The following is an 11,948-nucleotide window of genomic DNA, read 5'->3' on the forward strand; positions in this document are numbered from 1 at the left end:
GAGAAACCAGTAAAGACAAAACGTGGGATACAAAAAAAACTGGAAATGGAACCAGAAGAAGGATAAAGAGAATGCCCAAGAGAAGCCTGAATACGGATCCCAGGATGGCAGCTGGGGAGCAGATGTGGAAGGCAACCAGTTCCTACTAGGGCAGTGCAGCTCGAGACAAACCGGGTGGGCACTGGCATCCCTAGGATCCTTGTTGTCATCGGCCACCACCTTCTTCCTCCTCCCTTTCTCTTTCTCCTTCTCCTGTAGCTGAGGACAGAATCCCCCCACAGGCCATGCTCAGATTCTTTCCTGTACTTAGCTTGTAAAGTAGATATTCTGCCTCCATGCTCTGCTGCTTTGCTCTACAGGTTTCTGCTTTGACTTTCTCTTGAGGGCTGCAAGTAGCCAGGGGAGGTTTATAGGCAGAAAACAGAGCCCTCCACTCTCTCTGGCCATGATCTTTCTTCTTCTTCTTCTTCTTTTTTTTTTTTAAGATTTTATCCATTTATTTGGAGAGAGAGTGTGTGAGAGAGAGCACAAGCGGGGGCAGGGGGTGGGGAGGAGGGAGGGGGAGAAGCAGACTCCCCACTGAGCAGGGAGCCTGGTGCGGGGCTCGATCCCAGGACCCTGGCATCATGACCCGAGCCGAAGGCAGCTGAGCCCACCCAGGCGCCGCTCTCTAGCCATACTTTTGCTAAATGTCTAGTATCTGGTCCAAGGGCCCAAACTATGGTGAACCTTATGCTTGCCAGGATGCTGGAAGGCCCTTGCCCACTGACCTCCCTAGAAAGGATTTCTATAAATGCTCAGGGAACCTGATGCCAAATCATGACCCATAGGCTCTGTTGAGTTGATTTTCTCCTAGAACCATTATCTGATAGTGGCAGTGTCACCCTTCCTCATACAGAAAGATTGCTGCTTGCTACTCACTTGCTGCTCAGCTGTTATTTTCTTTTTTTTTTTTAACTAAGGAATATATTATTTAGAGATACATATGTAGGTGGCAAATCTATAAAATTTTTAAAAGACTTCATTTATTTATTTGAGAGAGAGAGAAATTGAAAGAATGAGTGGGAGGAGGGGCAGAGGGAGAAGCAGACTCCCTGCAGAGCAGTACTCATTCCCAGGACCCTGGGATCATGACCTGAGCCCACGGCAGATGCCTAACTGACTGAGCCACCCAGGCGCCCAGCAAATCTATAAATTAAAAGAGGAAACTGATTAACACAAATGTCAAAGTAATGTTTATCTTTAAGGGAAGGGAGATGGATGCAATTGATGGAGGGACATGGAGGGTTTCTATGTTACTTAAATGTTCTATTTTTTAATCTGAGTAACGGATACATACATATTTATATTGTTAAATTGTCCATGTAAATATTATATATTCTTCTGTATGCATGATTTATTTCATGGTATTTTTAAGTAACTAAAAAACAATTAACAAAAATAATGATCCTTTTATTTAAGTGTTGCTTATTGAATGTTAGATGGACAGAAAAGTTTTTGTTTTGATTTGAATGGTTTTTGTAAGATGCAAGTGGCTGGAATATATTTTTAACCTAATAGGGAAAAGCCAATAGAGAAGTTTAACAGAGAGCCAAAAGAAGTTTAAAGACCAAGAAAGGATAACATTTCCTGGGATAGTAGGAAGAGATCCACTGGACGAACAACTTTAGAGACTGGTCAAAGTGAAGAATACATGTGAAGTAGAAGCTAGTGTTGGGGTAAAAGAGAGAAGTGCAAACTGAGAGACTGGCTACATCATTTGCTAAAGGTATTGGGTCTCTAGATTGCATTTCATTAAACTGTGAATTATTTAAATCCACCTGGAGCCAATTTCTGACATGGGATGCCTTATATTAATTATCTAATGTAGCACTATAACTTACGATGTTAAATAAATAAACATACCTGAATTTGACCTGCCATCCCTCTCACCCTCTCCTATCCCTGTGCCTTCACCACATCTACAACTGTGCAATTTTAGCATTGCTATTTTATGTAGGAACACTTTGCTTTTACAAAGATATAAGCAAATGTTTTACACTACTGACAGTGTAATTAAATTTAGAGATCATCAAACATATTGAGACAATGTTTTCTTTCATATAACATTCTTCCTGAAAATTAGATATATTTAGAAACTACATTACGCATTTTATTGAATCTAACAGGCCACAGGAGTATCATTTTTTAAAAATCTCTAGCGAGATCATTTGCAATTTAGCGGTTATAATTCATGGCTAAGTGTTAATTCTGCCTACTAAAGATAAGAACAGAAACCATGCTCATTGTGATCAGAACTTAATGATAAATACATACAAATTGTAAAATAGGTAGTATTTTTTGTGTAGCTATGTTTGTTGGAAGCAGAGACTACTAATACCAGTGGGTAACTTACCTTGGACCACACAATGGTGTGTTTAAAAGTAAGTACAATCCCTTGGAAAATGGCATCTATGTGTGATTCAGATCCTGGAACAGAAGAAAGACATAGAAGAAAAAGATGTGGACTTGAATTCTCAATTCCCTTGAAATCAAGGCTACAATATCTTTTTTTAAAAGATTTTATTTATTGATTTGAGAGACGAAGGGAGAGGGAGAGGGAGAGGGAGAAGCAGACTCCCCGCTGAGCAGAGAGCCCAATGTGGGACTCAATCCAGGACCCTGAGATCATGACCTGAGCCGAAGGCAGTCGCTTAACTGACTGAGCCCCGAAGGCTACCATTTCAAAACCTTCTTTTAGTGAAAACTTCTCCGAACAAGATGCTTGTCTGACCATATTCAACATGGCTGGAAAAAATCAGAGTACATAGTCATTTCCACTCAGTGAGAATTTCTATGGAAGAGAAAATGGAGCAGAGGGAGGAGATGGAAGGTAATCTATTGAGTTCAGTTCCCTGGAAGCCCAAGTGTGAGAAGAATCATGTGAGTGATTTCCTGAGGGGAGTGGTGCTCTGAAGAAATGTGTAAGGGAGTGAGGAAAGCAGGAAAGAAGACGAGACACTGATGAGAGATGTTTAGCCTGATCCCACAGGGAGCTCTAGAGAATGAATGTTATCACAGACTTGTGTCTCCTTGAGGCAAGAGGATTGGTCTTTGATACCCTCATATTGGCTTGTGACCACTAGGTGTGGGGGCCCAGGGAGCACAGATACAGAGTCCTTTACCTTCTAGACATTGCCAGATGTGCTACCTCCTGTTGGTTGAAGGCAAGTTTCAGTACAAATGTGCTGTGAGTTCTTGGCTGCCAACACTCAGTTGGTCTGGTAAAGGAGCTATGGCCAGTTTACCAGCTGGGGCAACTACAAATAATATTTTTATTTGTGCTCTTTTTTCTTTTATCCTAACACCTCACCATTTACTTCAGGTACATATTTTAACTCCAGAACTTTTTTGGTAGTAGCCATTAATATGTTAAAAATAAAACTGAATTTTATTTTATTTTATTTTATTTTTTAAGATTTTATTTATTTATTTGAGAGAGAGAATGAGAGAGAGAGAGAGAGCACATGAGAGGAGGGAGGGTCAGAGGGAGAAGCAGACTCCCCGCTGAGCAGGGAGCCCGATGCGGGACTCGATCGATCCCAGGACTCCAGGATCATGACCTGAGCTGAAGGCAGTCGCTTAACCAACTGAGCCACCCAGGCGCCCTAAAACTGAATTTTAAAAATTTAAACACCTTTTTATTTAGCATCTGGGTTCATTGTTATCTAATACTTTAAAAAAGCAAAATTAAAAGTTAAATTACTTTTCATAAAAGCCCCTGAAAGTTTTCAATCTAAATAATCAATCTAGATAACCAATCTAAATAAGTAGTTGGGTGTTTAAAGGAAAAGGTTTGAGTAAAATAAAAGTGGGTTTAAATTCTGGCTCCACCGTCCACTAGCTGTGTGATTGTGTGCAAGTTTCTTCTATGCGCCTCATCTGCCTATCTGGGAAAAAAAGAGGAACAATAGTAACTCCTTAGAGTTGTTGTGAGGTTTAAAGAATACATGATAGAGTTCCATTTCTAGTTTGGAAATAGGGTGGACCACAAAATTGGACAAAACTTCCCACTAGAAATAACTAAAAATACTTTATAAAGTATTTTCAGAAGTCTTCTGTAAATCATCAGAGATCTGACAAGATAAGAGTTATCGGGCCAATGTCTAAAGAACACAGAAAAATGAGTCAAGTAACGACGATGCTTTGGCCCTGAACGTGGCCAAACTCTAAGGTTTAGTTTTCAAGGCCCAGGGAGGAGAATGACAGAAGACAAAATCCCAGTGTGGAGACTCTAACGGGAACCATCTTCCCACAAAGCAGGGAGTGAACTTGAAGAAAACCCATCCCATATTCTCACCTACAAGAAATTAGAAGGTAGCTGGGGAGCACATACCCGAAAGTTTGTAATTATAAACCAACCATTATTCTGCTTTGCAGACCATATGCACACTCGTGAATATGAAACTTCAAGCTGTGAATTTAAAAGCCATCCTGGATGTCCTTTTTTCTAGAAGAATCTCAGCTAAAAAGTATAGAAGGGATGATAAAATTGGATACCACAAGCATGAAATAATGAACCTAAACGTGTACTTTCCAATATAGTAACCACTGACCACAATTTGCTATTTAAATTTAAATTAATTAAGGGGTGCTTGGTGGCTCAGTCCGTTAAGCAGAATCTGACTCCTGATTTTGGCTCAGGTCATGATCTCGGGGTCATGGGATCAAGCCCCAAATCAGGCTCTGAGCTCAGCACAGAGCCTTCTTGAGATTCTCTCTCTCCCTCTCCCTTTGCTCCTCCCCCTGCTCACGCTCTCTAAATAAATAAATAGATAAATAAATAAATAAATAAATAAAAACTTTTAAAAAATAAATAAATTTAAATTAATTGATATTAAAATTCAATTCCTCAGTCACATTATTACATTTCAATGCTCAATTGATTAACTATCATACTGACAGCACAGATTTAGAACATTTCCATTAACTGAAAGTTCTATTGGGCAGTCTCAATCAAGGCAATAATCATCAGTGGCTGCTAAGATCATTAGGTGAAATGTAAGAATGCTAAAGTCAAGATTGGCTGACAACATGTAAACCCATGATCAGTTTTAATACACACTCACACACACACACAGGATTTGTTTAAACACATATAGTCATCATAGGACTTGCATCTACAACCTAAAACAACTACAAGTCAATAACAAAAAGCAAGGCAACTCAATTTTAAATAGGTAAAATATTTGAACAGGTATTTCATATATCCAATAAACATAGGAATTGCCCTCAATCTCATTAAACATAAGAAAAAGACAAATTAAAACAATAAGATGCCACCACCCACCCCACAGATGGATTAGATTACAGAGATTGACAATACCAAGTGTTGATGGAATGTAGAGAACTAGAATTCTCATTTGCTTTTAGGAGAGTATATTGGTAGAATCACTTGGAGAACTGTCAATATCTACTGAAGTTTTAATATAAGCATACCCTATGTCATAGTGCTTTCACTCCTTGGGCTATGCCCAAAATATGTGTTCAAATGTATACCAATAGACATATAAAATAATACTCAGAGCAATATTATTTGCAGTAGCCCCCAAATTGGACCAACTCAAATATTTATCATCAGCAAAACTGATAAATAATGGTATAGCCACACAATTGAATATATAGATGGATGAAAAGAAAATAACAATAAAATAATTGCTACCTGCAAAAACATGGATGCTTCTCACAAATAGAATTCAGAATGAAAGAAATCAGATAAAAGGGAAACATTCTAATAATTCCATTCATAAAAAATTCAAATGTAGGTGCCGTGTCTTTAGACCTCAGTATTGTGGTTACCTCTGAGGTGGGTTGGTGGCTTGGACAGTCTTGTGGGTGCCCCTAATGATCTAATTGTATGTCTGGTTGTTATTTACTTATGAATGGCCATTTGGTGAAAACTCAAGCTGTACTTTTCTGTTTGTATACTTTAATAAAAGAAGTTTATTTAAAAAGATACCATATATACTGACATGCATAAATGAAGTGGATGAAGGAAGAAAATAAACGAATCCATGAGGAAGCAATTAGATCCAGAATATGGGGTCAAGACAAATCAATGATATGAATAAAAAGGAGGTCCACTCTAGATTTAAAAAAACTTAAGAGGCATAAGAACCAAATGTGATGTGTGGATCTTATTTGTATTCTGATTTGAAAAAAAATCCTAAGAATTTATTTAAAAACAATTGGGGAAATGTAAATACCATCTGTGTATTAGCTAATATTAAGAAATTATTTTTGTTAAGCATGATAATTGTGGTTATGGGGTTATGTAATTGTCAGTTATTATGGTTATGTAAAAAAAAAAAAAAAGAAGGAGAAGCAGAAGAAAGAAAAGCCCTTACGTTTTGGAGATGGATTTTGAAATATTTAGCAAAGAAATTTCATTACAGGTATGGTTTGTTTCAAAATAGTTCAGCAAAAATAATAAATAAAATGTGGCAAAATATAAATAATTGTTCAACCCAGTTAACTGGCATCTTGAGTCTTTTTGTTGTCATTGTTGTTTTTAACTTTATTTTTTTGTAATCTCCAGCCCTAACGTGGGGCTCGAACTCATGACCCCGAGAGCCAGTGTTCTACTACCTGAGCCAGCCAAACACCCCTGAGGTTTGTTATACCATTATCTCCACTTTTCTGTATATTTGAAATTTTTCATGATAAAAATTTTGTAAGAATTAAGTCTTGTGGTTATATGGGGTTAGGGATGAGTTGGAGAGCAAAGGGATGGTAGGAGGGAAGGAGGTGTGGTTACAAAAGGTCAATAGCAGGAATCCTCGTAGTGTTGGAACTGTTCTATATCTTGACTAGTGGTAGATACCTGAACCTACATATGTGATCAAATTGCAGAGAACTAAATACACACACACACACACACACACACACACACACACACACCCCAAAAGAAAGCAACCTGGGGAAATCTGAATGAGAATGCTGCATTGTATCAATGCTATTATCCTGCTTACAAGATTATACTACAGGTTTGCAAGATGTTACCACTTAGGAGGAACTGAATAAAGGGTACATGTTATTTCTGCATTATTTCTTACAAGCGCATGTAAATCTACAATTATCTAAAAGAAAGTTTAAATTAAAATTAAAATAAGGGGCGCCTGGGTGGCTTGGTTAAGCGTCTGCCTTCGGCTCAGGTCATGATCCCAGGGGCCTGGGATCGAGTCCCGCATCCGGCTCCCTGCTCCACAGGGAGCCTGCTTCTCCCTCTGCCTCTGCCTCTCTCTCTCTCTCTCTCTCATGAATAAATAAATAAAATCTTTAAAAAAATGAAGTTAAATTAAATTAAAATAAAATAAAAATAAGTAAAGAAAAAAACAATGACATAGCCATGCAACTTAACATTACTGGCCTTTATAAACAACGACATAGAAGTTTATGTAGACGAATGGTTAGCTCTCCAACATGTATTATTAAGTAAAAAAGAAGCCAGTTATATAATAACATGTGTCTTACCCTTCTGAGGGTTTTTAAGTGTGTATTTGTGTATATGGGAAATTTCCAGGAGTATAAACAAAAAAAGCAGTTGATGGGAAGTCTGGGTGGCTCAGTCGTTAAGTGTCTGCCTTCAGCTCAGGTCATGATCCCAGGTTACTGGGATCGAGCCCCGCATCGGACTCCCTGCTCCGCGGGAAGTCTGCTTCTCCCTCTCCCAATCCCCCTGCTTGTGTTCCTTCTCTCGCTGTGTCTCTCTCTGTCAAATAAATAAAATAAAATAAAATAAAATAAAATAAAATAAAATAAAATAAAATAAAATAAAATAAAATAAAAATCCAAAAAAAGTAGTTGCTTTTGTGAAGTATACCTTATGCTAGGGTTTTGGGTTTTTGGTTTTGGGTTTTTTTTGTTGTTTTTTTCTTTTTTAAAATTTTGTTGTGGTAGGGCGCCTGGGTGGCTCAGGTGGTTAAGCGACTGCCTTCGGTTCAGGTCATGATCCCAGGGTCCTGGAGTCGGGTCCCACATCAGGCTCCCCCTGCTCTACGGGGAGCCTGCTTCTCCCTCTGCCTCTGCCTGCCACTCCCCCTGCTTGTGCTCTCTCTGTCAAATAAATAAATAAAATCTTTAAAAAAAAATTTTGTTGTGGTAAAATACACATAACATAAAACTTAACATTTTAGCTATTTTTTTTTTACTTTTTGTTTTTAATGTAAGCTCTACACCCAAAATAGGACTTGAACTCACAACCCTGAGATCGAGTCAGATATTCTACCAAATGAGCTAGCCAGAAACCCCTTAACATTTTAACTATTTTTATTTTTTTATTAGTACTATTTCTAAGTATACAATTTAGTGGCATTAAGTACATTCACATTGTTGTAATTAATTATGGTTGTTAATATTTGTATGTCTTCTTTGGAGAAATGTCTGTTCATGTCTTCTGCCCATTTCTTGATTGGATTATTCTTTGTGTTGCATTTGATAAGTTCTTTATAGATTTTAGATACTAGTCCTTTATCTGATATGTCATTTGCAAATATCTTCTCCCATTCTGTCGATTGTCTTTTGGTTTCCTTTGCTGTGCAGCTTTTTATCTTGATGAAGTGCCAATAGTTCATTTTTGCCCTTGCTTCCCTTGCCTTTGGAGACGTGTCTAGCAAGAAGTTGCTGCTGCCGAGGTCGAAGAGGTTGCTGCCTGTGTTCTCCTCTAGGATTTTGATGGATTCCTGTCTCACATTTAGGTCTTCCAACCATTCTGAGTCTATTTTTGTATATGGTGTAAGGAAATGGTCTACTTTCATTCTTCTGCCTGTGGCTCTCCAATTTTCCCAACACCATTTGTTTAAGAGACTGTCTTTTTTCCATTGGAATTCTTTCCTGCTTTGTCGGAAGATTTCCATACCATGTTTTATTTATCAATACATCCAATGGACACTTGAGCTACTTCCAGCTTTTGGGGATTGTGAATAATGGTGCTATGAACATAGGTATATAAATAAATATCTGTTCAAGTCCCTGTTCCTTATGTCTGTCTGAAAAAAAATATTTTTAAAGAGCTAAATACATGCATTGTCTGTATAAATATTAAATGCTTAAGAATAAATCTAACAAGAATTGTACTGGACTTCTTTTAAAAAATTTTTAAGTAGGGCGCCTGGGTGGCTCAGTTGGTTAAGCGACTGCCTTCGGCTCAGGTCATGATCCTGGAGTCCCAGGATCGAGTCCCACATCGGGCTCCTTGCTCAGCAGGGAGTCTGCTTCTCCCTCTGACCCTCTTCCCTCTCGTGTTCTCTATCTCTCATTCTCTCTCTCTCGAATAAATAAATAAAATCTTTAAAAAAAATTTTTTTAAGTAGATATTAAGAAATTTTAAAGAAAAAATAAATGGGATGATGTAGCATGTTCATAAATTGGAATAGTCAATATTTTAAAACATCAAATATCCTCAAATTTATATTAAATATAGGGGCGCCTGGGTGGCTCAGTCCGTTAAGAGTCCGATCCTTGGTTTTGGCTCAGGTCATGATCTCAGGGTCCTGAGATTGAGGCCCGCACTGGGCTCCATGCTCAGTGCAGAGTCTGCTTGGCCCTCTCCCTCCCCCTCTACTCCTCCCCCCACTTGCACTGTCACTTTCTCAAATAAATAAAATCTTTTAAAAAATTTTAGATTAAATGTAAGTCTAATTAAAATTACAATCTTGTTCTAGAATTGCGAAGAACAGCCAAAATAAGAACAGCAAAGTGGTAAGATTTGTCCTATTATATATCAAAATTTATTATAAAACTGCAGTAATAAAAACAGAGTAGTAATAGTACAAAGATAGACAAATACAAGCAATGAAAAATGATAGGCAACCCAGAAATTCCTCACTTATGTGAGTTCTTGATTTATGACAGAGATGATACTGCCATGGGAAACGACGGGCTTTACAGTAACTGGTTCTGCAAATATAGAACATTCATGTGGAAAAATGAAATGGGATTCTTCTACCGTCCACCACACCTAAACGTGAAAGACAAGTAATTTAACTTTCAGAAGATAATATTAGAGAGTATCTTTATGAATGCCAGGATTTTCAAAACAAGACACAAAAAAATACCAATCCTGAAGAAGAATAAATTTGATGATATTAAAATGCAGAACTTTTATTAATGTAGGAACAGATAATTATAAACAAGTGCTTAACCTATGTGAATGTCTGCTGGAATGTGTGAGATTCATGCGGGAGACAGGGTGACTTTGCAATACTTCACATTTCAAAACATCTAGTGTCTTTGGTCCTGCCCATTAATGTCACTGGCAAAGAAGTCCCCATTCAAAACATGCGCGTGCACACACACAAGTACACACACTAGCGCCCGCGCACACACACACGCACATGTACACACAGGTGCGTTCACACACACGCACATGTACACATAGGCGCGTGCACACACATGCACATGTACACACGGGTGTACACGCACATGTACACACAGGCGCGTGCACACACACACATACACAAGCGCGCGCACACACGCACATGTACACACGGGCGTACGCACACAGGCGCGCGTGCGCACACTAGCACATGTACACACACGAGTGTGCGCACTCACACGCACGCGTACACATGGGTGCACACACATACGCATATGTAACAGGCGCGCGTGCACACACACGTACACACGGGCGCGCACACACGCACATGTACACACAGGCATGCGCACACACATACTAGCACATGTACACACAGGTGTGCACACTCGCACGTGTACACACGGGTGCGCGCACACACGCACATGTAACACATGGGCGCACACGCACATGTGCACACAGGCGCGTGCACACACGTGCACATGTACACACACGGGCGCTTGCACATACACACGTACACACACAGGCGCGCGTGCACACACGTTCACTGTGACAAATTTTAAGATCTTCATAAATTTCCAAAAACATCCTTAGGGATGATGCATCCATCATCGAGAAACACTGATCTTTCAGATCATGATGAGATCACCATCATGAGAAACTCATGATCTTGGTTCACGGCTTCCTGAAATAAAGGTTACGTCTCCCAATTTGTTTTGCAGATAGATATGGCCTTGTAACTAAGTACGGGCCAGTTATGTGTCAGAAATGCCCTTAAGGAAAAGGATATGTTTTTCTTATTCCTGATGGATGGAATATGCTTTGTAAGCTTCGGCAGGAGCTGCAGCGGCCATCTTGGGCTTGAGGATGAAAGACATGTATTGAGGATGGAGAAGAACAAACAAACTTGGGTACCTGAAAGTCAGCATCCACTTCACCAGTCCTGGGATGCTTACATTTATGTAAAAGAAATAAGCTCTGGGCGCCTGGGTGGCTCAGTTGGTTAAGTGACTGCCTTCGGCTCAGGTCATGATCCTGGAGTCCAGGGATCGAGTCCCACATCGGGCTCCCTGCTCAGCGGGGAGTCTGCTTCTCCCTCTGACCCTCCCTCCTCTCATGCTCTCTCATTCTCTCTCTCAAATAAATAAATAAAATCTTTTAAAAAAAAAGAAATAAGCTTTGACCTTATTTTAACCACATTATTCTGGATTTCTGTTACTCAAGTTAAACCTAATCCTAACTAAAACAGGTAGATATTTTTATCACCCCCATTTTACAGATGAGAAAACTGCGAGGTTAATTGTCCAAGGTTGCACAGCTAGTATGTAGCAGAGTTGGGATTTGAAACCGTACAGTCTAACTTGAGATCTTATGCTCTCACTGGCCGTGATATTTTGTCCCTGCTATTAGACAAAGGGGAAGGAGTCTACTGGAACAGGAGCAATTGAAAATGAGGATGATATTGAGAACAGCTGTGTTTTAAAGCTCTAGTGAGAAATGCATATATATATATATATATATACACATTTAGTTAAACATATTATTGTCACTGTAGTTCAGGAATTCTTTCTTCAAAAAAGCAAGCCCAGTATGTTAA

Source organism: Zalophus californianus, chromosome 1 (genome assembly GCF_009762305.2).
Source record: "Zalophus californianus isolate mZalCal1 chromosome 1, mZalCal1.pri.v2, whole genome shotgun sequence".
NCBI lineage: Eukaryota > Metazoa > Chordata > Mammalia > Carnivora > Otariidae > Zalophus > Zalophus californianus.